General features: G+C 45.0%; 1 protein-coding gene across 1 annotated transcript in view; it reads left to right on the top strand.

Annotated features, from left to right (window-relative positions):
- The window catches only part of ACOX3 (acyl-CoA oxidase 3, pristanoyl), a 496,146-nt gene that overhangs the window by 123,270 nt on the left and 345,458 nt on the right, over window positions 1-27,418 (top strand). The window lies entirely within an intron of this gene.

The raw sequence follows: 27,418 nt of genomic DNA, 5'->3' as shown, positions 1-27,418 counted from the left end.
AGCTATTAAGAATCCAATTGAATGGTGATGTCAGTTGTTCCCAAATATTGAAGGAAAGTAACTTTTAGAAAGTTACGTTTTCCGTGCCGGAAGTGCCTGAAAGCAAAATCTGCAGTTTGCTGTCCCACTTCGGCCACCCAATAAATAGTATATGAATAGGTGTGAATGAAGTGTAGTCTTGCTCCCAAGAGGAAACATCAGGCTGACCTGAATGGGCAGAGATGACTCACCTGAACCTGACCGAATATGCAGGAAGGGCTGGGAGGATCCTTTGTGACATTAAGATGTCAAGTTCTGTTTAAATGTCACATCCTGCTTGACAGATCTGCTGAGGGGTTTTTCATATAACATTTGGGGAGCACTTCAAAGGGAAAGGCAGGATGCCAAAACAGTTCTTGAGTTTCACATGTCTGGTTGCTGAAAACCCATGTTTGTTCTACCTTAATTCTGTCTCTAAGGTTGTTGTGGGTGCAGGGGCTGCCTCAAACTGGAATTTGATGTTAGCTGTGAGAGGACACTATGATTACCATAATGCATTCCCCACACACACTGCCAGCCCTCAGAGCCTAAGGTTAGTGTGGTTGAAGACTTCAGCCATCTTGAGAATGCCCAAAGTGGGTAATGTTAGCTCTGGGACCATTCACCCCATTGGTAGGGCATCCCCAGGGGTCAGTCCCACCCACTAGCTCATGTCGGCACATATGTGGTATCTCCGGGGACCCACTTGAGAACACTCTTGGACTTGTAGAAGATCAGAAGAGGACTGAACCTGCTGTCTGAGACCTGAGAAGGGCCTAGAAGACTGGATTTGCTCTTCCTCTTGTACCCAGGATAAAGAAGTGAACTCCAAGGGTCATAAGGCTGACCTCATGTTAAAGCTACAGGGATATAACAAGCTATGACATGACTTTTCGTGAAAATGCCAAGCTGACCATTGGCAACTGGACCTGAGCTGTGCTCTCCTTCTGGCCTCTGCCTGCAACCCTATGAGGCTCTTAAGTGCCTTCCCTGAGCTCCTGAGTGGCTTTAGAAGTATACTCCTATAGTGGATTGGGACTTAAAGGACTAAAGTCAGAAGGTAAAAGCTTTCACCAGGACAAATCTAGTTATTGTATCCGAGCCTCACTCCTTCGTCTTCAGTGTCAAATTGCATCTTGGTCTTGTTCTACCACAAGCATTGACTATCATTGGCACTTTATAGTTATTTGCACTATTTCTATTTGAAACTTAAAAAAATTGTATCTAAGGTTTCCCTTTTTGGATTTTTGTAATGTTAGTGTTATTTTGTTTTACATATTTTACTCAATTTTTCTAATTTGGTTTGGGATTTTTATTGTTTTGCATTATAACTTTATTACTGTTTTAGTACTGCATAAGTACTTTACACATTGCCTGTCTGCTTTGTGCCATAAATACCTGGGGTTGAGGTCAGGTGTATGTAGCCACTTTTGTGGTTCACTCTGACAAAGACTGTGATTGTCTCTTAAGGTAAGTACTTAACGTCTCAACTAATAACCATATTTCTTACAGCTGCCATATTGTCTATACGTATCAGTAAATCCTTTCCCCTCAGATGGTTGGAAATAAACTAGATTGCCTTCAGTCATTAGCACCTACCTCGTGGAGGACCCGGCTTCCTCTCCACCCATCAAGAGTCCCTGAATTGTCTGGCAACCTAAAAAAGACCCCCATTCCAGGCTCCTGGCATCTGTGGTTAAGATCACTGGATTAGGATAGGAGCACATTGATCCCTGCTTCAAGATTGAGCGAATCATGCACCAAGATAAGTGTTCTCAAATCAACTCAACGAATTAGATGCTTGTATCTCTCCTGGCTCAGCATCCAATTACTCCGAATATGTTGCACCACCTGCCATAGGTAGAGATTAACTGTAGCATGAGGAAAGGTTTTGCATACTACAAGATCAAAAGACAGAGATACTAAGAGACCTGTCCTTCTTTAGTAAGAGGATAAAAAGGAAACCCAATATAATATTACCATGTCTCCTTGTACTCAGTCATTTTCTTGCTGTGGCTTTTGTCTTTGTCAGTTGACTCTCAGGGTGCTCTCTGATCCTTATTTTCCTTGGCTATAGGAAAAACAGGTTCTCCAAGAATGCGTAGAATAATGCTTATGTATTCCAGTCTCTGGGATAGAGTAATTTGAGATTCTGTCCAATTGATTTGCAAACTCAGATCTCTGAAGGATTTGAATGACCTCACTGATGTCCTTTTAGTTTGCTTCTGTGAGGGAGAATGAATCAAAAGATTGTTAAGGCAAGGGTAGATTCTTACTTCTCAAATGTGAGGTAGTCCCAACACAGAAGCTAAAACATTTGTGATGGCTCTGTGAGCTGCTTTTAGTCCTGAAGGCAGAACCCAAGACTGACAATATTGATTTGCAATTGCAAACTTTGGAACTCTTTAGTGAGAGAGGCCAATCAGTTACGTGAAGATATGCATCTTGCAAATTGGACTTGGTTAGGAAATCCTCCTCTGAAAAGAGATGAATCACCTGCTGTAGTGTATCCATATTAAAATGAACCATTGGAATGAACGTATTGAGGAATTTTGGGTCGATAATCATTCGGAATTCCCATGGACATTTCTTTACCGCAATCAGCATGGAGTAACCTCCTGTCCCTCTTTCTTGAAAAGTAATAGGAAGAATGGCCTTCTTTCGTATTAATGTTGTCTCTCTTCTCTATTCCTTTGTTTGACCATGGGGTTTGAATGAAATGAGGTTCCTGAAATACGTTGTAGGAAGTTGGCTCTGTATGTGCTATTTCAAAGTAAGGAATAGCATGCACAGAGTCCAAGGGTTCCCCTTAGAGGTAAAATAGTGGTAAAAATAGATAATACTAATGCTCTATTTTGTGGTAGTGTGGTCGAGCAGTAGGCTTATCCAAGGAGTAGTGTTAAGCATTTGTTGTACATACACATAGACAATAAATGAGGTACACACACTCCGAGACAAATCCAGCCAATAGGTTTTGTTATAGAAAAATATATTTTCTTAGTTTATTTTAAGAACCACAGGTTCAAATTTAACATGTAATATCTTGTTTGAAAGGTATTGCAGGTAAGTACATTAGGAACTTTGAATCATTTCAATTGCATGTATACTTTTCAAGTTATTGGCAAATAGCTACTTTAAAAGTGGACACTTAGTGCAATTTTCACAGTTCCTGGGGGAGGTAAGTTTTTGTTAGTTTTACCAGGTAAGTAAGACACTTACAGGGTTCAGTTCTTGGTCCAAGGTAGCCCACCGTTGGGGGTTCAGAGCAACCCCAAAGTCACCACACCAGCAGCTCAGGGCCGGTCAGGTGCAGAGTTCAAAGTGGTGCCCAAAACGCATAGGCTAGAATGGAGAGAAGGGGGTGCCCCGGTTCCGGTCTGCTTGCAGGTAAGTACCCGCGTCTTCGGAGGGCAGACCAGGGGGGTTTTGTAGGGCACCGGGGGGGACACAAGCCCACACAGAAATTTCACCCTCAGCAGCGCGGGGGCGGCCGGGTGCAGTGTAGAAACAAGCGTCGGGTTCGCAATGTTAGTCTATGAGAGATCAACGGATCTCTTCAGCGCTGCAGGCAGGCAAGGGGGGGCTTCCTCGGGGAAACCTCCACTTGGGCGAGGGAGAGGGACTCCTGGGGGTCACTTCTCCAGTGAAAGTCCGGTCCTTCAGGTCCTGGGGGCTGCGGGTGCAGGGTCTTTTCCAGGCGTCGGGACTTAGGTTTCAGAGAGTCGCGGTCAGGGGAAGCCTCGGGATTCCCTCTGCAGGCGGCGCTGTGGGGGCTCAGGGGGGACAGGTTTTGGTACTCACAGTCGTAGAGTAGTCCGGGGGTCCTCCCTGAGGTATTGGTTCTCCACCAGCCGAGTCGGGGTCGCCGGGTGCAGTGTTGCAAGTCTCACGCTTCTTGCGGGGAGATTGCAGGGTCTTTAAAGCTGCTCCTTGAAACAAAGTTGCAGTCTTTTTGGAGCAGGTCCGCTGTCCTCGGGAGTTTCTGGTCGTCGTCGAAGCAGGGCAGTCCTCAGAGGATTCAGAGGTCGCTGGTCCCTTTGGAAGGCGTCGCTGGAGCAGAGTTCTTTGGAAGGCAGGAGACAGGCCGGTGAGTTTCTGGAGCCAAGGCAGTTGTCGTCTTCTGGTCTTCCTCTGCAGGGGTTTTCAGCTGGGCAGTCCTTCTTCTTGTTGTCGCAGGAATCTAATTTTCTAGGGTTCAGGGTAGCCCTTAAATACTAAATTTAAGGGCGTGTTTAGGTCTGGGGGGTTAGTAGCCAATGGCTACTAGCCCTGAGGGTGGGTACACCCTCTTTGTGCCTCCTCCCAAGGGGAGGGGGTCACAATCCTAACCCTATTGGGGGAATCCTCCATCTGCAAGATGGAGGATTTCTAAAAGTTAGAGTCACCTCACCTCAGGACACCTTAGGGGCTGTCCTGACTGGCCAGTGACTCCTCCTTGTTATTCTCATTATTTTCTCCGGCCTTGCCGCCAAAAGTGGGGGCCGGGCCGGAGGGGGCGGGCAACTCCACTAGCTGGAGTGTCCTGCGGTGCTGTGACAAAGGGGTGAGCCTTTGAGGCTCACCGCCAGGTGCTACAGCTCCTGCCTGGGGGAGGTGTTAGCATCTCCACCCAGTGCAGGCTTTGTTACTGGCCTCAGAGTGACAAAGGCACTCTCCCCATGGGGCCAGCAACATGTCTCTAGTGTGGCAGGCTGCTGGAACTAGTCAGCCTACACAGATAGTCGGTTAAGTTTCAGGGGGCACCTCTAAGGTGCCCTCTGGGGTGTATTTTGCAATAAAATGTACACTGGCATCAGTGTGCATTTATTGTGCTGAGAAGTTTGATACCAAACTTCCCAGTTTTCAGTGTAGCCATTATGGTGCTGTGGAGTTCGTGTTTGACAAACTCCCAGACCATATACTCTTATGGCTACCCTGCACTTACAATGTCTAAGGTTTTGTTTAGACACTGTAGGGGTACCATGCTCATGCACTGGTACCCTCACCTATGGTATAGTGCACCCTGCCTTAGGGCTGTAAGGCCTGCTAGAGGGGTGTCTTACCTATACTGCATAGGCAGTGAGAGGCTGGCATGGCACCCTGAGGGGAGTGCCATGTCGACTTACTCGTTTTGTCCTCACTAGCACACACAAGCTGGCAAGCAGTGTGTCTGTGCTGAGTGAGAGGTCTCCAGGGTGGCATAAGACATGCTGCAGCCCTTAGAGACCTTCCTTGGCATCAGGGCCCTTGGTACTAGAAGTACCAGTTACAAGGGACTTATCTGGATGCCAGGGTCTGCCAATTGTGGATACAAAAGTACAGGTTAGGGAAAGAACACTGGTGCTGGGGCCTGGTTAGCAGGCCTCAGCACACTTTCAATTGTAAACATAGCATCAGCAAAGGCAAAAAGTCAGGGGGCAACCATGCCAAGGAGGCATTTCCTTACACAACCCCCCCCCCCAAACGAAAGAGGATGAGACTAACCTTTCCCAAGAGAGTCTTCATTTTCTAAGTGGAAGAACCTGGAAAGGCCATCTGCATTGGCATGGGCAGTCCCAGGTCTGTGTTCCACTATAAAGTCCATTCCCTGTAGGGAGATGGACCACCTCAACAGTTTAGGATTTTCACCTTTCATTTGCATCAGCCATTTGAGAGGTCTGTGGTCAGTTTGAACTAGGAAGTGAGTCCCAAAGAGGTATGGTCTCAGCTTCTTCAGGGACCAAACCACAGCAAAGGCCTCCCTCTCAATGGCACTCCAACGCTGCTCCCTGGGGAGTAACCTCCTGCTAATGAAAGCAACAGGCTGGTCAAGGCCATCATCATTTGTTTGGGACAAAACTGCCCCTATCCCATGTTCAGAGGCATCTGTCTGCACAATGAACTGCTTAGAATAATCTGGAGCTTTTAGAACTGGTGCTGAGCACATTGCTTGTTTCAGGGTGTCAAAGGCCTGTTGGCATTCCACAGTCCAGTTCACTTTCTTGGGCATTTTCTTGGAGGTGAGTTCAGTGAGGGCTGTCACAATGGATCCATATCCCTTCACAAACCTCCTGTAATACCCAGTCAAGCCAAGGAATGCCCTGACTTGAGTCTGGGTTTTTGGAGCTACCCAGTCCAGAATAGTCTGGATCTTGGGTTGGAGTGGCTGAACTTGGCCTCCACCTACAAGGTGGCCCAAGTAAACCACAGTTCCCTGCCCTATCTGGCATTTGGATGCCTTGATAGAGAGGCCTGCAGATTGCAGAGCCTTCAAAACCTTCTTCAGGTGGACCAGGTGATCCTGCCAGGTGGAGCTAAAGACAGCAATATCATCAAGATAAGCTGTGCTAAAGGACTCCAAGCCAGCAAGGACTTGATTCACCAACCTTTGGAAGGTGGCAGGGGCATTCTTTAAACCAAAGGGCATAACAGTAAACTGATAATGCCCATCAGGTGTGGAGAATGCTGTTTTCTCTTTTGCTCCAGGTGCCATTTTTATTTGCCAGTACCCTGCTGTCAAGTCAAAGGTACTTAGGAATTTGGCAGCACCTAATTTATCTATGAGCTCATCAGCTCTAGGAATTGGATGAGCATCTGTCTTGGTGACAGAATTGAGCCCTCTGTAGTCCACACAAAACCTCCTCTCTTTCTTTCCATCTTTGGTGTGAGGTTTGGGGACTAAGACCACTGGGCTAGCCCAGGGGCTGTCAGAGCGCTCAATTACTCCCAATTCCAGCATCTTGTGGACTTCCACCTTGATGCTTTCCTTAACATGGTCAGACTGTCTAAAGATTTTGTTTTTGACAGGCATGCTGTCTCCTGTGTCCACATCATGGGTACACAGGTGTGTCTGACCAGGGGTTAAGGAGAAGAGTTCAGGAAACTGTTGTAGGACTCTCCTACAATCAGCTTGCTGTTGGCCAGAGAGGGTGTCTGAGTAGATCACTCCATCTACTGTGCCATCTTTTGGGTCTGATGACAGAAGATCAGGGAGAGGTTCACTCTCTGCCTCCTGATCCTCATCTGTTACCATCAACAGATTCACATCAGCCCTGTCATGGAAGAGCTTAAGGCGGTTCACATGGATCACCCTCTTGGGGCTCCTGCTTGTGCCCAGGTCCACCAGGTAGGTGACCTGACTCTTCCTTTCTAGCACTGGGTAAGGGCCACTCCATTTGTCCTGGAGTGCCCTGGGAGCCACAGGCTCCAGAACCCAGACTTTCTGTCCTGGTTGGAACTCAACCAGTGCAGCCTTTTGGTCATACCAAAACTTCTGGAGCTGTTGGCTGGCCTCAAGGTTTTTGGTTGCCTTTTCCATGTACTCTGCCATTCTAGAGCGAAGGCCAAGTACATAGTCCACTATGTCCTGTTTAGGCTCATGAAGAGGTCTCTCCCAGCCTTCTTTAACAAGAGCAAGTGGTCCCCTTACAGGGTGGCCAAACAGAAGTTCAAAGGGTGAGAATCCTACTCCCTTCTGTGGCACCTCTCTGTAAGCGAAAAGCAGACATGGCAAGAGGACATCCCATCTCCTTTTGAGTTTTTCTGGGAGCCCCATGATCATGCCTTTTAATGTCTTGTTGAATCTCTCAACTAAGCCATTAGTTTGTGGATGGTATGGTGTAGTGAATTTGTAAGTCACTCCACACTCATTCCACATGTGTTTTAGGTATGCTGACATGAAGTTGGTACCTCTGTCAGACACCACCTCCTTAGGGAAACCCACTCTGGTAAAGATACCAATGAGGGCCTTGGCTACTGCAGGGGCAGTAGTCGACCTAAGGGGAATAGCTTCAGGATACCTAGTAGCATGATCCACTACTACTAGGATGTACATATTTCCTGAGGCTGTGGGAGGTTCCAGTGGACCAACTATGTCCACACCCACTCTTTCAAAGGGGACCCCCACCACTGGAAGTGGAATGAGGGGGGCCTTTGGGTGCCCACCTGTCTTACCACTGGATTGACAGGTGGGGCAGGAGAGGCAAAACTCCTTAACCTTCTGGGACATATTGGGCCAGTAGAAGTGGTTGACTAACCTCTCCCACGTCTTGGTTTGTCCCAAATGCCCAGCAAGGGGAATATCATGGGCTAAGGTCAGAATAAACTCTCTGAACGACTGAGGCACTACCACTCTCCTAGTGGCACCAGGTTTGTGGTCTCTGGCCTCAGTGTACAGGAGTCCATCTTCCCAATAGACCCTATGTGTTCCATTTTTCTTGCCCTTGGACTCTTCAGCAGCTTGCTGCCTAAGGCCTTCAAGAGAGGGACAGGTTTCTTGTCCCTTACACAGCTCCTCCCTTGAGGGTCCCCCTGGGCCTAAGAGCTCAACCTGATAAGGTTCAAGTTCCAAAGGCTCAGTTCCCTCAGAGGGCAGAACATCTTCCTGAGAAGAGAGGTTCCCTTTTTCTGACTGTGTTGCAGTTGGTTTCCCAACTGACTTTCCTTTTCTCTTGGTAGGCTGGGCCATTTTTCCAGACTCCAGCTCTACTTTTTCACCCTGTGCCTTGCATTGTGCTCTTGTTTTTACACACACCAGTTCAGGGATACCCAGCATGGCTGCATGGGTCTTTAGCTCTACCTCAGCCCATGCTGAGGACTCCAGGTCATTTCCAAGCAGACAGTCTACTGGGATGTTTGAGGAGACCACCACCTGTTTCAGGCCATTGACCCCTCCCCATTCTAAAGTTACCATTGCCATGGGATGTGCTTTAGTTTGATTGTCAGCATTGGTGACTGTATAAGTTTTTCCAGTCAGGTATTGGCCAGGGGAAATCAGTTTCTCTGTCACCATGGTGACACTGGCACCTGTATCCCTCAGGCCCTCTACACTTGTCCCATTAATAAAGAGCTGCTGCCTGTATTTTTGCATGTTAGGGGGCCAGGCAGCTAGTGTGGCTAAATCCACCCCACCCTCAGAGACTAGAGTAGCTTCAGTGTGGACCCTGATTTGCTCTGGGCACACTGTTGATCCCACTTGGAGACTAGCCATTCCAGTGTTACCTGGATTGGAGTTTGGAGTGGAACTTTTCTTGGGACAGGCCTTGTCTCCAGTTTGGTGTCCAGACTGACTACAGTTTCGACACCAGGCCTTTTTGGGATCAAAGTTTTTACCCTTGTACCCAGGATTGTTTTGTGAAGAGGCTCTGGGCCCACCCTCCTGTGCAGGTTTTTGGGGGCCTTTAGAAGACTCTTGACTATTTTTATTTTTGGCTGTCTCACCACCTTTCCCCTGGGGAGGTTTTGTGACCCCTTTCTTTTGGTCACCCCCTGTGGAAGTTTTGGACACCCTAGTCTTGACCCAATGGTCCGCCTTCTTTCCCAATTCTTGGGGAGAAATTGGTCCTAGGTCTACCAGATGCTGATGTAGTTTATCATTGAAACAATTACTTAACAGGTGTTCTTTCACAAATAAATTGTACAGCCCATCGTAATTACTTACACCACTGCCTTGAATCCAACCATCTAGTGTTTTTACTGAGTAGTCTACAAAGTCAACCCAGGTCTGGCTCGAGGATTTTTGAGCCCCCCTGAATCTAATCCTATACTCCTCAGTGGAGAATCCAAAGCCCTCAATCAGGGTACCCTTCATGAGGTCATAAGATTCTGCATCTTGTCCAGAGAGTGTGAGGAGTCTATCCCTACACTTTCCTGTGAACATTTCCCAAAGGAGAGCACCCCAGTGAGATCTGTTCACTTTTCTGGTTACACAAGCCCTCTCAAAAGCTGTGAACCATTTGGTGATGTCATCACCATCTTCATATTTAGTTACAATCCCTTTAGGGATTTTCAACATGTCGGGAGAATCTCTGACCCTATTTATGTTGCTGCCACCATTGATGGGTCCTAGGCCCATCTCTTGTCTTTCCCTCTCTATGGCTAGGATCTGTCTTTCCAAAGCCAATCTTTTGGCCATCCTGGCTAACTGGATGTCCTCTTCACTGGAGTTATCCTCAGTGATTTCAGAGGTGTTGGTCTCTCCTGTGAGGGAACCAGCATCTCTGACTATTATTTTTGGAGTCAGGGTTTGAGAGACCCTGTTCTCCCTAGATAGGACTGGTAGGGGGGAATTTTCCTCCAAGTCACTATCCTCTTCCTCTGAGTTGCCACCCTCAGAGGGGTTGGCCTTTTCAAACTCTGCCAGAAGCTCCTGGAGCTGTATTTTGGTAGGTTTGGGGCCTATTGTTATTTTCTTTATTTTACAGAGTGACCTTAGCTCCCTCATCTTAAGATGGAGGTAAGGTGTGGTGTCGAGTTCCACCACTGTCACATCTGTGCTAGACATTTTGCTTCTAAAAGTTGGAATACTTTTTAAGAATCTACAACTGGTTCTAGAATATAATTCAAACTTTTACAAACTTTTAAACTCTAAAAGAAATGCTAAACAGGATCTAACACAAGGCCCTAGCAGGTCTTTTAAGAATTTAGAAAACTTTTCAAATTGCAAAAATCAATTTCTAATGACAATTTTGGAATTTGTCGTGTGATCAGGTATTGGCTGAGTAGTCCAGCAAATGCAAAGTCTTGTACCCCACCGCTGATCCACCAATGTAGGAAGTTGGCTCTGTATGTGCTATTTCAAAGTAAGGAATAGCATGCACAGAGTCCAAGGGTTCCCCTTAGAGGTAAAATAGTGGTAAAAATAGATAATACTAATGCTCTATTTTGTGGTAGTGTGGTCGAGCAGTAGGCTTATCCAAGGAGTAGTGTTAAGCATTTGTTGTACATACACATAGACAATAAATGAGGTACACACACTCAGAGACAAATCCAGCCAATAGGTTTTGTTATAGAAAAATATCTTTTCTTAGTTTATTTTAAGAACCACAGGTTCAAATTTAACATGTAATATCTTGTTTGAAAGGTATTGCAGGTAAGTACATTAGGAACTTTGAATCATTTCAATTGCATGTATACTTTTCAAGTTATTGGCAAATAGCTACTTTAAAAGTGGACACAGTGCAATTTTCACAGTTCCTGGGGGAGGTAAGTTTTTGTTAGTTTTACCAGGTAAGTAAGACACTTACAGGGTTCAGTTCTTGGTCCAAGGTAGCCCACCGTTGGGGGTTCAGAGCAACCCCAAAGTCACCACACCAGCAGCTCAGGGCCGGTCAGGTGCAGAGTTCAAAGTGGTGCCCAAAACGCATAGGCTAGAATGGAGAGAAGGGGGTGCCCCGGTTCCGGTCTGCTTGCAGGTAAGTACCCGCGTCTTCGGAGGGCAGACCAGGGGGGTTTTGTAGGGCACCGGGGCGGACACAAGCCCACACAGAAATTTCACCCTCAGCAGCGCGGGGGCGGCCGGGTGCAGTGTAGAAACAAGCGTCGGGTTCGCAATGTTAGTCTATGAGAGATCAACGGATCTCTTCAGCGCTGCAGGCAGGCAAGGGGGGGCTTCCTCGGGGAAACCTCCACTTGGGCGAGGGAGAGGGACTCCTGGGGGTCACTTCTCCAGTGAAAGTCCGGTCCTTCAGGTCCTGGGGGCTGCGGGTGCAGGGTCTTTTCCAGGCGTCGGGACTTAGGTTTCAGAGAGTCGCGGTCAGGGGAAGCCTCGGGATTCCCTCTGCAGGCGGCGCTGTGGGGGCTCAGGGGGGACAGGTTTTGGTACTCACAGTCGTAGAGTAGTCCGGGGGTCCTCCCTGAGGTATTGGTTCTCCACCAGCCGAGTCGGGGTCGCCGGGTGCAGTGTTGCAAGTCTCACGCTTCTTGCGGGGAGATTGCAGGGTCTTTAAAGCTGCTCCTTGAAACAAAGTTGCAGTCTTTTTGGAGCAGGTCCGCTGTCCTCGGGAGTTTCTGGTCGTCGTCGAAGCAGGGCAGTCCTCAGAGGATTCAGAGGTCGCTGGTCCCTTTGGAAGGCGTCGCTGGAGCAGAGTTCTTTGGAAGGCAGGAGACAGGCCGGTGAGTTTCTGGAGCCAAGGCAGTTGTCGTCTTCTGGTCTTCCTCTGCAGGGGTTTTCAGCTGGGCAGTCCTTCTTCTTGTTGTCGCAGGAATCTAATTTTCTAGGGTTCAGGGTAGCCCTTAAATACTAAATTTAAGGGCGTGTTTAGGTCTGGGGGGTTAGTAGCCAATGGCTACTAGCCCTGAGGGTGGGTACACCCTCTTTGTGCCTCCTCCCAAGGGGAGGGGGTCACAATCCTAACCCTATTGGGGGAATCCTCCATCTGCAAGATGGAGGATTTCTAAAAGTTAGAGTCACCTCAGCTCAGGACACCTTAGGGGCTGTCCTGACTGGCCAGTGACTCCTCCTTGTTATTCTCATTATTTTCTCCGGCCTTGCCGCCAAAAGTGGGGGCCGGGCCGGAGGGGGTGGGCAACTCCACTAGCTGGAGTGTCCTGCGGTGCTGTGACAAAGGGGTGAGCCTTTGAGGCTCACCGCCAGGTGCTACAGCTCCTGCCTGGGGGAGGTGTTAGCATCTCCACCCAGTGCAGGCTTTGTTACTGGCCTCAGAGTGACAAAGGCACTCTCCCCATGGGGCCAGCAACATGTCTCTAGTGTGGCAGGCTGCTGGAACTAGTCAGCCTACACAGATAGTCGGTTAAGTTTCAGGGGGCCCCTCTAAGGTGCCCTCTGGGGTGTATTTTGCAATAAAATGTACACTGGCATCAGTGTGCATTTATTGTGCTGAGAAGTTTGATACCAAACTTCCCAGTTTTCAGTGTAGCCATTATGGTGCTGTGGAGTTCGTGTTTGACAAACTCCCAGACCATATACTCTTATGGCTACCCTGCACTTACAATGTCTAAGGTTTTGTTTAGACACTGTAGGGGTACCATGCTCATGCACTGGTACCCTCACCTATGGTATAGTACACCCTGCCTTAGGGCTGTAAGGCCTGCTAGAGGGGTGTCTTACCTATAGTGCATAGGCAGTGAGAGGCTGGCATGGCACCCTGAGGGGAGTGCCATGTCGACTTACTCGTTTTGTCCTCACTAGCACACACAAGCTGGCAAGCAGTGTGTCTGTGCTGAGTGAGAGGTCTCCAGGGTGGCATAAGACATGCTGCAGCCCTTAGAGACCTTCCTTGGCATCAGGGCCCTTGGTACTAGAAGTACCAGTTACAAGGGACTTATCTGGATGCCAGGGTCTGCCAATTGTGGATACAAAAGTACAGGTTAGGGAAAGAACACTGGTGCTGGGGCCTGGTTAGCAGGCCTCAGCACACTTTCAATTGTAAACATAGCATCAGCAAAGGCAAAAAGTCAGGGGGCAACCATGCCAAGGAGGCATTTCCTTACATACGTGTTTTGCAGTCCTTCTAAAACAGGTCCTGATGACCTCCAACTGGACCGGAAAGAGCATCACTATAGTCAGGGGTTCTGCTTGGGGTTACCCTTTTCCCTTTAAGGCTGACAAAAGGAAAGTTTTGATTGTGACCCCTTTGGCTAAAACCTAGACCTATTGTGATAGAAATACTATCTTTTTCTCTTATGATCAAATCCCTTTTTACTTCCCTACCATGATTTTGGATTGTGGCTGAAAGGTTGATTGTATTTTCGGCTCTTAAACAATTTGCAAGGAACGTCCATAATTCCTCATCAAAAAGTATGTTGTCAGAAAAGGGCATCAGCAAAATACAATTGTTTTGAGCTGCATCCACCTTCAAACCTCTCAAATGTAAATGACATCTTGCTGTAACTACACCAGCTGAAGCCATTGCATTAGCTCTCCAATTATCAAAGACAGACTCCAATAGAATTTAGCCTTGAATTTCCATGTGTCCCAATAATTGTGAGCAATCCTTCCTCTCCTGGATGTTAGATGACAAAGTCCAAAATTCTTTAACAAGGTACTGGGAGGCATATGCAACATAGATCTCCAAGATCTCCAAACGCATTGTAAGGCAAAGCTCAGATTGGGCTGTTTTCAAGCTCCCTCCACCTTTTTCTCAACTGGGGCTGCCCCCACAGTATCCTCTGTCAGTGAGGAAGAAAGGTTTACCAACAAGATTTTCCAAAAGAGGACTAATAATCAGGGACTGAGGAAGCTCAATTTCATTCTTTGCCAGGGTAAACAGTTTGCCCATAAATCTTGATATTGATACCCTGTCTGTATTCCTCCATGTACACTTGAGCATGCCCTGGACAGTAGCAATAACAGGAACTTTAGGGATGGATGGTCTTTGAAATTACCGAAACCATGTTCCACTTGTACGAGGAAGCTCATCTTCTAGAAGAAGCTGTAGATTGGATTAAAAATATAAAAATTATAAACTTGAGATCTTCCTTCAAAATATATTTCATCCTTGTAGCAGAAAGGTCACCAGGAAGCCAAAATTATTCCTCCTCTTAATTAGGAGATGCCCAAGGTCAACATTAGGAAGATGAGAATCCCTCCGAAGATACCAGAGGGCCCCTATTCTGCTGCAGACTATGGACTTCAGATAGGGATATGGTTATTTCATGAAGGTCTTTCCCAGAAACCGGGGGCGACCAAGATCTTTGGTAGCCATGTTTTCTTACTCCTTGCTGGTGTCTTTTCTTGAAATTGAGGACAAAGTATGATGTTTCCTCTGTAGGTATTCCACCATCTTGCCTTTCAGAAAGACACACCAATTGAAGGAAAGAGAAAGGCGAATAGTTATATACCATGGGGGCAAATAAAAAGATAGCTATCCAAACAAGAAGCATACAATATGTTTAATTACCAAAGACCCTTTGTATATACTTCTGCTCATTCTGCCCAATAAATGTACTGGTGTCAATTGCACATGTAGGAGGAGAACTAGTGAAGAACGTTGGCCGTAAATCCCATTCAAGACTTCAAGGTGTGGATGAGGTTAAAAATATTGTGTCAGGACTTTTACAATGAAGAAGGATGATGAAGTAATGTTATGGAGTTCATCATTTATTTAATTGATTTTGACAGTGGCTTAAAGGCAGCAGTATCAGCAGACAGATAGCATGTTCAAATGTGGCCAGGAGGGTGTCATCTACAATGTGTAAGATAGCTGTCTCTGTGCTGCAGCGTGATCTGATGCCAGGCTGTTACTCATACAGGAGATGGTTGGTTTCGATTTGATCTTGGAGTTGAGCATAAGTGTGTAATAGTAGAAACCAATTATAAAAACAGTAGTTCCCTGTGGGGATATACAATCTCAATAATAACTTGAAAATGCTCATGATAGGCACAAGTGTAGGTTAGAAGGATGCTCTGCCATATTCTTCCAAGTCCTAGTGATTGGGCAGCATAGATTGAGGGAGCCATCATGCTCCTCATTAATCCTTCTTTTCCCTAGAGAGGAAGGAGCACCAGCCTGTGACTGTCTTCAGTCAACATAGTGCTTCCCTCCATTTTAGATTGCTGTCATAATTGGAGAATGAATACTTTCCTGGGAGCCATGGAAAAAACAATTGGAATGACGTCTTGCTACCTGCAGGACTTGGTCCTATTGTGATCAAGAGTGTGAGTTGTACCCCTTAGTTTTTCTAGCAACAACAACCCAGTCAATGTTGGATGTGTAATAAAATCTTAGAAGTGGAGGAGGAGGAGGAAAGGTGGATGGTGTGTTTTAAAAGTCACACCTCCCATACAGTACTTTTCTAAAAGCACAGTCGCAGTAAACTTTGCCATTCACCCCTCGGGGGAACTTTGCACAAGAAAATACCCAGGACTACGTTCAAGTTCCATACCATTTGGGGAAGATAAATCGCAAAATTATTACTTACAAAAAGATTCATTTTTGCTTGCCTATCACTCAGGAGCACTGCAACTCTCTTTCCAGCGAGACGTGCCCAAAATTGGAGGTTGTACTGGTGAGTCCTACCATTGTGGAAGGGCAATGGATAAACAAGCATTGTCAAAGTCAATAGGTTACATAGGTAAATTATATTTTCTTTAGCAGTAGCTAGTGCCAAAATGACGTTGGTGAACCACCAGTGGCTGTTGTGCAAGTTTATGTTTTTATTTACTACCCGACATGGCTGACAGACCTTTATTTATGTTAAGGTAAAACTTAAGAGGAATGTGCACTGCAGCACAAACTAAAGAAGCAAGTTTCCAGGCATCACTCTAGACCTGTCAGGACCCTGTTTAAAAAGATGCACTTCCATTGGAAGTAGGAACGAGATAAATAGTCCTCTCAAGTCTACAGTGGAAGGATACTACTCATCCAGTTCGAACACTGTCAGACCAAAATGACGCCTGGGCTGGATAAACAATAGAATAGGAAGGAAAGCCTTGGAAACCTGAGATAGACAAAACAGCCATCCAATCAGAGGCTGTATCATGGTTCTACTCCACGCCCCGTGCTGACACAGAAGTGGTCTATGCATTCCTTTTCGGTGTCTTGATCACATACATTAACTATCTCAGAATCAGTGCATGTTTTACTGACAGCAGAGCTCGGAAACACTGAGAGGGAATTACTGCCCTGTGTCCCCGAGCTTTGGTGTCAGCAAACCCTACACTAACTCCGAGTTACTTTGAGTTAATGGATACACAAAAGACGCCAAAAAGAAATAAACTACTGACTCAGTGCATAGCTGACCAAAAGCCACATTCAGTGTATTCTATGCTTTGGCAACGACAGGCCTGCGACAGACATATAAAGCTTCTCTATTGAAGAGATCTACAAAGGGGTAAAATATTGTGTCAGGACTTTGGCAATGAAGAAGGATGATGACGTAATGTTATGGATTTCATAATTTGTTTAATTGATTGAACAGCAGTTTTGATCTACCCCTTGATGCAAGTTACACAGTGAAAGCTAAATATTCTCTGCTGTCAGATTTTTTTCTGGCAGGAAACTTACTTGAAAGAAAGACTAAAGATTGTTGGAGTTAAAGTAAAACGTATGCACAATTAATATTTATGGTCCTGACTGATATTTATCTTTAGAAAACTGGCTCCTCTGATAGTATACAGCCCATTGACCTACAGAGTAACATTTCAGCACTTCTGCCCTGAGCGGCTAGGTTAGGATCAAAGATGATAGTTATTTGCCAGTTTTTTCTACACTGCTTCCCAAGACAGAGTCCAGAAGGGGGGACTGACAGCCCAATGCAGAGAACAAGAAGGCTGTAAGTCATCTTGCAACCACAAACTTGTCTTTAAAGCTGCAGACGCACTGTCCACTTCAAAGATTACCCAGGCTACCAAGAAACCAACCCGAACTCAATAGAGGACAGGATCAATTAGACCAAAAATATACATAACCAGGAGCTTATCTGCTTTTAGCTGACTGAGCTCTTTGCACAGAATGTAAATCTAATTTAAGAGAACTTTCTAAATCAGAAACTTTTTTCTCACCCAACAGTAATTACGGACATAGACAAAACCGATTGTGCTCTGTTTGCTAGAGCAACTTTTCTTTGGGATATACAGCTATTTTGTGGAGAATAATCTCTTCCACTGTACACAGTATGGATTTCGCCCACAGCATAGATGTCCTGCCCTGCTAGAGGTAGTGGAGATTATCAAGTTCACCCTGGATGCAGGAAGAGGCGCTGCATTCATCTTGCTTGATCTATCTTCAGAGTTCAGTATTAGCTCCCATCCAATTCTGCTTCAGTGCTTGACAGAGCTGGAGTTTGAAGGTCCGGCCTGTCGATGGCTGAAATCTTTTTTGGAAGGAAGAGAGCAGGACTCTTGTCTGATCCAATATGTTTTATCTAACAAGCAGTTAGCGTTCAGGGTGCCACAGGGCTTTTCTTTCAGACCAACACTATTTAACATATGTATGGCCCTTTCTAGCTAAACTCATTGAGTCTTATGAGGTGGTCACCATCTCTTACGTGACAATTCCCAGCTGCTCCTTACTTTCGACCCTTCTTCTTCAGATATATGCACTGCTTTCTGTTTGTGCCTGGTAAACGTACTGCACTGACTCCGGGAGAGTAATCAACAATGCAATGCAGAAAAAAAATGTTGATTCTTTGATTTGGGGAAGCGCATGAGTTTTGGGTTAAAGCCTGCTGGCCCTAGGACCTATCTTCTTCGTCCACCGCAGTAGCCAGGAACCTGGGTGTCAGGATCAATGATAAGTGCCCTCCTTCCCCAGAATCTGTCTGTGGCTGTAATCTGCTTTGCTTTGATGCACTCTGTAGGGAAATTTATTGAGCTTCTTCCTCAGGCGGACCATAGAACATTTGTGCAGGCTACCTTTTAAGATGAGACTTTTCAGGGCTCTTGTTTTCATACATCGGGCCTTGGCAAGGGTTGCCCACAGTACTGTATCAATAGGATCCAACATTACTGTACTCACACTCTTCATTCTGCATACGCTGTACAGGTCAATGTGCCAAGATTTAGTAGAGTTGGGTGCAGTGGCATAATTTTTTCAGTTCTGGTGAGTAAGGAGTGGAAGCAGCTTTCATTCTCAGTGAGGGCTAGCTCCCAGGAATCCCTGTTTAGGAAGCCACTAAAAATCCATCTTTCTGCCTTGGGTTCGGGTGGTTGTGTTGGACAGACCTTTTGCGGTCCAGCCCTGGAACACTCGATTTAGTAGCCGCTCACCCTGTAAGTCAGTCATTCATGCCTTCATTCATATCAAGGCATTAATGACGGGTCACATCTGTTAAAGATTAAGGGCCATATGTAGGAACACATTTTCCCATTGACACAGAATCGGAAAAACCCTTTGATACATCTGGCCCTAAGTTTTTGGCATGATTAATAAAAGCAAGATGGTGAAGTCTGAGTGTGGCCCATGCTTTGTGTTCAGTTTCTGCTACCCTGTGCATGGATGGCTAACTTAAGCAACAACGCTGATGGAAGGATTGCTTGAATTAATCTCTGCCACTGACAACGCTCGAGCCACATTTCAGTCTATTGTATTTCACCCACTATACTACTCCAGACAGAGACCTGTCATATACAAATCAACCTCAGGCCTGCTACGTTATGAACAGTCCAGTCTTAAGTGTCAGGACAGGTCTCCTCGAGACATTACCACCAACAACGCCTGACTGGTTTCACCGTACTTAGTCCTAATCACTGAGGTAAAGTTTCAGTCGCGTGGCACGGTGAGCACGACTGGGGAAGTTAGATTTGAAAAGGGATCTCATTTTAGCTCTTGTTTCACAGGACACTCGCATTGTTAATCATTGTTTTCCCCGCCTTCTCCGAAACCTAAAAACCCGGAGGGTGGTAGTTTCAGCAACTATTTACTTGCGATTAGACTATGATAGTTCGAATTGTGGATGTAATCTTCATTGGTTGGTGGGGGAGGGAGCTCTAACTCATGAATACAGCTGGTTGGTTGGCTGTTATCTACTAAAAAGTAGTGCAGTCATAAATCTCCCATGGAGAGACACTGCACGTCCTACCTGTGGATCACTGAATAAGGTTTGAAGCTCTCTGCATCACACACTATGGTTTCTATCCACCAGGTTCCCTTTTAACATTTGTGAAGCTGTAAAGTGAAGTTTGAGTTTGAGGTCTTAATTCTAATTCCCTGCTCCCGTTAATCATAGGTCTCTTCAAAGTGCTAGGCGCCAGGAAGCATCATTTTTTTCTCATTCAGCCCCGTATTTATGAAATTGACTACCAGTAGGACTGTGGTTCATCAGTAAACATTCTGCCTGCAGGAATGTGATTACCAATTGTTTATTTCAAAACAAATTGCTTTTCAAACTATGTTCCAAATTGAGTTCATCCACGTAGCTCCAATACTCTTATTTGTTCATATAATTATTTTATGGGAGTATATTTTATACATTCCAGAACATAATTTCCCTCAAACCACGATGTAAAGTTTATATCGTGTATGTGGCGTCATAGAAAGTTGCTACATGACTTGTTATGAAACCCAATGTGTTTGTATTAAACTATCCAACCCAGAAAAACGTAGCACGTAATGCTGATCCAGGTGAATACAGGTGAGTTTCTTTTCTACAAAATAAAAAAGCTGAGTCCAATGATTCTCTATGTACAAGTTCTTAGGATATAGTAAATAAGACACTGGTAAAATTCCCATTCATGCTAAAACGGTTGGTCTCAAAAGATAGCAAATAAACTTACCATTAAGTTTGTACAGAGGTCTCTCATGGGAAGCCATTATTGCCATAGCCTTACTCCACTCTTCTAAAGAGGCCGAAGTCAGTTTTCCATTGTCTCCTGACACACAGTTTTGCAGTTGTCATCGCCGAATTTAGCAGTCTCTTCTTGTGATGTTTTACATCAGGCATAACTTGGCTGAAGTGGAGCAGGGCAAGGCCCAATGAAGTCTGCATGTTTAAGTCGTTTACCAAGCTCATTTATCTTTAGGATGCTGTTCTTAATTGTTGTATTATAGTGCAGGACCACAGAATATGGATGATACCCTCTCTCTGTGCCTTGCACCTACAAAAAGCCTAGGTCTAGGTAATTTATATGGCGACCAGTGGAAATCATGAATTACTTTGAAATGACTGAATTTGATCCGCGCTTCTGTGTGGCTACGGTCGTAGGTAGACAATAGGTCTTTGGAATGCAGGCACGGTTTCGATCTCAGTTGCAATATTTCTGCTGAAGCTTTCGGAGTCTACATCTTCGATTATTACACTGTATATTCCTGGAACTATTTTTTTATTCTTCCCCCACTTTTGCCCTCATGTTGTAATTGTGGAGTCCCTTAGTCCTGTCTTTCTCTGTCAGGGGGCATTGGTTACACAGCTGTGCAACTCCTGATACTGAAGAAGTTAGATAAAGTCTGATATTCAGCAGGCAGCTCTTGAAAGGGTTGGATGCTATCTTCAGATAGACTCTGTTACTGTAATTAGCCCTTGTCTTTGCCGTTACGGCCAATGAAATGGTTCATCTCCTATTTGTAATTAAGCATTGTTCCAGATGTGTGTTTCAGACTGCAAGAATCCATCTTGAAGACGGAGCTTGTATTTGCCTTCCCCAAACTTGTATTTTGTTGACAAGGACAGGGTTGCCTGGTGTTCTGTCAGGCCTGTTTTTAAGGTAAAGCGGTTGCATAACTATGTTGCTATTGCAAGCTTTATTAATTATCACCCAGTTGGATACGTCAAAATCGTTACAAAAGTAATAGGCCATTTGTGACAAGTGTTGAGCATAAAAGTACATTGTGATGTTTGGAAGTCTGAAGCCTCCTGCGTTTGTTTTTGTACATAGAATTGAAATTGCTAGGCTGGGTCTTTCTTGCTGCCAATCTACTGTTGCCTGTGGTGTGGAACTGCAGTAGGTGACATTCCCATCACAGATTTGAAGCATGGAGCCACTAACATCTTCACTGTTTGTACTCAACCCCAGACTGATAAATGCATGCGTGCCACTCGGCAAACTCGTGTTGCATCAGATCAGTCATTGCGGAAATGTTACATACAATCATAGTCTGGAAATTGTGACTGATCTCTATCCTTAGGTACCTCATCTGGTGGGGTCTCCATTGAAATGAAAGGTTATTTAATGAGGCAGCTGTGGTGCATTTCGTCACTTTTGCCCCAATTATTTTGTACCCTGAGAAAGATGGAAAGGTGGTAATTGTCTCTTTAAGTCCCAGTGTAGATGTTTCAGGTGAAGAAAAAGTCATTAGAATGTCATCGGAATAAAGCATTAGCTTGAGGATTCCTGCAGGTGTGAGTATGCCTTTCATGTGGCAGCTGTTCAGATGTCTACAGCCAGAGGTTCCAATGCCAGTAGAAAGAAGAGTGTAGATAGGGCATCCCTGCGGAGTCCCTCGTTCGACTAAGATATTGCTTGAGTGAACACAATTACTGTTCAACATATAACCACTTCGTCATTGCAATAAACTGTGAATCTATTTTCATTCTGATCATGATTCTGAATAGGAAGTCCCACTACACACGATCAAAAGCCTTTTGACATCAAGGTAAAGGCCATCTTGTGTCTGTCCTCAGTCAGGAGTTTCAAAGAAAATGGAAAAAGGTACACTTGTAATTTAGTGAGGAGTGACCCAGGACAAATCGTACCTTATTTTTATGAATGAGATGTGAGATCATCTTTTTAAGCCTCTTTGCCAAGACCTTAGCAAGAATTTTTGTATTGCAGTTGGTTAATATCGGTTGATTACCACAATGAAGGGGCTCCTTCCCCGGCTTTGGAATGATGAGCGCTTAAAGTCAGCTTTTAATACACCAACTGATGCTGCCTCCTGAAACAGTTACCCTAGCAAAGGAATGGTTTGTTTCGCTGTCGTCATATGAAATTTGATTGGGAATCAATCTTCCCAGGGGCTTTACTTGTGCGCATGTCTTTCAGCGCTGCCCCTATTTCTTCATCAGTGATCTCCTCATTAAACGTGTTCTGTTGTTCTGGAGTCAAAGTGGAAATTGGTAGCTGGTTCCGGAAGCAATTACCTGCGTCTTGATTGCTAATATTTTTCCAGGGTTAGGTTTTTCAAGTTAATGACAATAAGATGACATTTGTATTGTCCGTTTAGTGCCGATGAGTTCCTTATGTCTCTCATATGAGGCTTGCTGGTCACCCAACGGGTCTGTTTTGAGGTGAATGGCTTTTAATTCAGTCTGTGAAGTGAACCTCAGGATTTCTTTTCTTTTCTGCTGATTGATAATGCAAAGCGTTCATTCTCTATTGTTTACGTGACGGTCGTTGTATTTGTAGATCACGACTCAGAAACCAAGGCATGACTGGAAATCGAGCTAGGTTTTATCCCACAGCTAGATATTTTCAGCAAGTGGTTACCATGAATCAGAAAATAGTCAATTCAAGTTTCAATGTTGTGTGGACATAAAAGAAATGTGTTTTCTTTCGTGGTCAGGTAAATGCATACAGTAAGGATCCACCAAGGAATGATCCGAAACGAGGTCTTTGAGGAATCCTCTGGTGTTATGGTATGGTTGAGGTTCCAATCTCTACTTATCATTACAGTTGAGGATAGGATTTCCGTAAGCATCCTATTCAATAGAGTAAAAAACATAATCTTTGCCACAGTTGGAGCATAAATGGATCCAAACGCTAGCATTAGATCATAGTTTGAAAGTTAGGTGAAGACATATGGACCGTAGAGATCTTTCCACATTTTATGTATTCTGACTGGAGGATTATTATGTATAAGGATGACTACACTATTTTTCCTGAATGGATTTTTTTGTAGCATCATGTGAGTTGGGTTCAGAAATAGGTCTTGATGTTGCTATGTCTGTGCCAACCCATTCTTCTTTCTTACTTTTTTCGGTTCTGTAGGTGAGATATTAGACACTAGAATCAATGCAATGCCATGTTTTTTGGATTTGGGATCAGTCAGTATGTTTTGTTTACCTGTGGAGATAGCTGGTCAGCTTTTGACATTCATGGACCACGGCCTAGTGTCTAGAAGTAATTGTAGCTAGTACAGGAACAGTTGTCCCTGATATATCAATGGAAAACAATAGTGTAAGAAAGTGGGTTATTGGTTGAGCAGGATGGAAGCTCAACTCAGGCACCAACCACAATCCTTGTTAGGATGAACCACAAAAGTATCTAAATTAACTTGTGTTTAACCCTCCGGTAGCTTGGCAACTCGGCTTATGTTAGGGGCATTGTGCAAAGTATTTATGCAGCACACAAACAGTAATAAAGTGAAAACACCCCAAACCAGTTTAGAAAAATAGAGAACGTTTTAATGAATAAACTGACAACAGAACAACAAAAATCCAATCAGTAGAACCGTAGCTTTGCAGTTTCAATGTTTGTTTTATAAATATAGCTCTTAAAAGCACAAAGTTCCACTCACGGTCATTTGGTCACACTAGACTGGGAGGTAAAGTTTAGGTTGACCACGATGGAGCATGTGTTGGATGCAAGGACTAGGATAGTCCCACTAAAAAGTTACCTTGTGGGTCCGGCACAAACAGTTCTGTTCACTGTGGAGGAGGGTGCGAGGAGCAGAGTGAGCATTGCGAATGGTCATGGGTGTAGCGCGAAGGGCAGACCGGGCTTTGCTGGCAGTTGTTGCTGGAGCCTCGCGTTGGCAACCACTGCAGGTAGGTGTTGCTGTAGCGTGCAGTGTAGCTCTTGCATTGCCGGTCATCGATGCTGACACAACAAGCAGGTCTGAGCAGAGCTTTGTTTTGGTGGTTGGTGTGGGTGGTAAAGTCTTGACACAGACGGGCACGGTCTTGAGGAGCCCAGGCTTCAAGATTGTCACCTTTTTTTTGATGAATGCACTCTGATATCAGCCAAGGGTCTGTGACCTGACGAGGAACCTGTTGAGGATTGGGACTCACTCCAGCAGAGGCCAGCAGGGCTCTGGTAGGCCCAGTTGTAGCAGGCCAGCTGGGCGGTTGCAGGGAGGCCTCTGGAGCTTGTGGTGTCCCTGTAGCTCACACAGGAAGACAGCTAATTGACCCTTGGGGGTCACTCTGGGTTAGCCTGGGATGAGGGTAAGCAGGTCCAGTCTTTTTCCTCAGACAGCAAGGCAGTCCTCAGCAGCAGGGCAGCTCTTCTTCTATAATGTCCACATGTCCATAAGTGTTCTTAAGTGGCTGTGGAGCTTCAGAATTTATACCTAGTCCCGGCTTTTGTGTGTGGGGAGCATCCTATCCTACCCCCACATCTGGTTCTGGAAACTTCATCCATTCCCCTGTCAAGGCTCGAAACTGTCTGAGGTGACAAAAGGCTGGTATTAAGTTCCTTTGTCTGTGCTGGAGAAGCCCTTTGAAGCATATGTGGGGCAAGGCACAGCTCCACCCCCAGCCATCCTTGCAGGATGGCCCATCATGTCCATGCCTAATCCCCTTTGTGTCACTGTTTGTGAGGAATACACAAACCTGAACAGCAGAGCCATTCATAGTTATGTGACCTCGTAGGAGGCACCAGTGATTAAAACAAGAAAGGCAACATTTCTAAAAGTGGTATTTTCAGAACTGTGGCTTAAAATCTGACTTTAGCCTTGAAGAGGATTTTAAATTACAACTCATTTGAGTCTAAACAGCATATCTCTATCTGCTTCCTATCTGTTCCCAACCCAGAAATAGTGCTTATGAAATGTATTGAGACACCCCAGTGTTAGTCAAGGGGAGAGATTTCTTTAGGAGATTTTCCCTGCCAGGTCATGTAAAACTTAAGTAGGCATGCCCTACCTTTCTAATAAAGTGCACCCTGTCTCATAAGCTTTTAGGGCTTACCCTAGGCATGACTTATAAGTATTCAAAGGGAGGGTTTAGGCCTGGCAAAAGGTTTATTTTGCCTGGTTGAAAAAGGAAGTTTACAACTGCCCTACAGACTGCAGTGGCAGGCCAGAGACATGTTTCTGAAAGACTATTTTAGTGGGTGGCATAATGCATGCTGCACGCCCACTAGTAGGATTTAATTTAAAGGACCCAAAAACATGTAGTACAGTTTTGTAGGGACTTACAAGTAAATTAAATGTGCCAATTAGTGTAGGTGTAAGCCAATTTTTTCATGTTTTAGGGAGAGGACACAAGCACGTCAGCACTGGATAGCAATAGTAAATTCACAGAGGACTAAAGCCAACAGAAGTAAATCCACCAAAACAGAAGGGGCGAAGGCAAAATTTTGGGGAATACCATGCCAAGGATGTCAGGTCTAACAAATAGGTAACATAGCCAAATGGATTTTGATCAAACCAAAAATTATATTACAATGACGCAGTAGATGCCAGTGTGAAATGTGCTCGGTGCTCTCTCAAACGTGATACACATCTGATGAGTGATCATTGTGTGTATAAAATATACACGAACAGCAAGGCTTGTTAATCTCCAATGCAAAATGTTCATAAAGGGTCTGCACCACGTCGACGATGTGTCGATCCTGTACAAATGTGAGATCATTGTCAGAACTCAAAGGGTGGAGCCTTAGGACAAATAGATATTAAAGGTCACGCTGTGTACAGGGAAATCATAGATGTGTCTAGAGCAGATTGACAAGCGAGCACACTATATATATGGTGCTATTTTGATTTGTCTTCTCTTTGTTTGGAGACTGCATACTACAGTGGCATGTATGCATGTTACAGGTTTCTGCGTGTTGGTGTAAAGATGTAAATGGAAGATGTGTAGAATGCTATCCAGCAGATTTAACAATTGTAAGTATGCTCATGTGCACTTTTGCTCATGGCCAGTACATCTGGCATTTGGGACTGCCAGCAGTGCAACTGCACTGTGCCCGTCAGTTCAACATTCTGAACATGAGCCTAAGGGTGAATAGTTGCCCCTGAGAGGTTCACAGTTGGTACATACCTTTCACTGCTGTGACACACAACAGTCTCTCCTACTACATGGGTCACCACCAGTGTCTTCTCACATCCAGGGCCCACAGGTAAACTTTCCAAACATAGTCTATAGTATCTGGTAGTAAACTGCTGCCATGTCCACATGCTTTTGTTCAAATGGAGATAATGTCAGTGTTTTAGAGCTGCTACTTATTGTTGCCCTTATGCTGGGTACAACATGCCAGTTCTCATAAAATTGAGAATTTGTTATTGATATATCTTTGCTATCGTCCTCTTTGTTCTTGACATATCATGCATAGCACGATACACCTCTGGTTTTCTGCAGGTCCTAGCATTTCTGGGACATCCAGGTGTGTGCAGCGTCCAGTGTTAATTTATTTTCTTGTTTAATAAGGAATTCTATGTTGGGAGGTCATCATCGAGTCAGTAACACAACACTCTAATCCAGTGCTTCCCAACCTTTTGCCTTCTGAGGACCTCCACTTTATCATTAATGCAATCAGGCGAACTCCACTGAATCATTATTGAAATCCGAAGACCCCCAGATGAGTCATTACTGAAAGCTGGGTACGTAATCTATTTATATAATTGAATTTTCTAAGCAGTCACGGACCCCCAGAGGTCCCCGGACCACAGGTTGGGAACCACTGCTCTAATCTCATAATCTTCATCACAACTCCCAAGAGAATGAAATACAGTGTAAGTGCATTGAACAATTTGGGACGAGAGACGCAAAAGTCTTTTTGTGTGAACAAGGTTTATTTATTGAGCATAGAGTCCTGGGTGGGTAATAATGAGGATAACACATTTGTCACAGTATGCATTGTGTGCTTTGCATCCTTAAATTTCGTTCTCCCCTCTAATGGAGCCAGTAAAGTGCTTTCAGTACTATTCAATATAGTTAGTTCACTGAAAGTTCAGACACATTCTGTCAGTTTTGTTTTGGGCCCTCTGCAGAGCACTAGTGAGTTTATACAGAAGACCTGTGTAGATCATGTTACAATAATGTAGGTGTGCCTTCACCACGGCTCTCAACAGGAGAAGTGAAATAAAGATTCTGGGTTACTGCTTTCACCTGGGGGTGGAGCTTGGAGTCAAAAAAGGATTTCCAAATGTCTTACTTTCACAATGATTTAAAGAGCCCGGTCTATGTTGGGAGGCCCGTCAAATGGTAACTGATCTGAAACTCATCATCTTAATGGCATGACCCACACATTCATTGTATTCATACAAGTTAAGCTCTTCCTCGTCCCATGGTTGTGCACATTGTGATACTGTCCTGATTTCTTTTCCAGCGAGTAACATGGTTACCTTTGGCTTCTTTCAAGCACATGCCAGCTTTTAAAACC

This window comes from Pleurodeles waltl, chromosome 1_2, assembly GCF_031143425.1.
Source record: "Pleurodeles waltl isolate 20211129_DDA chromosome 1_2, aPleWal1.hap1.20221129, whole genome shotgun sequence".
Classification (NCBI taxonomy): Eukaryota; Metazoa; Chordata; class Amphibia; order Caudata; family Salamandridae; genus Pleurodeles; species Pleurodeles waltl.
This window is presented reverse-complemented; position numbering and strand designations above follow the sequence as displayed.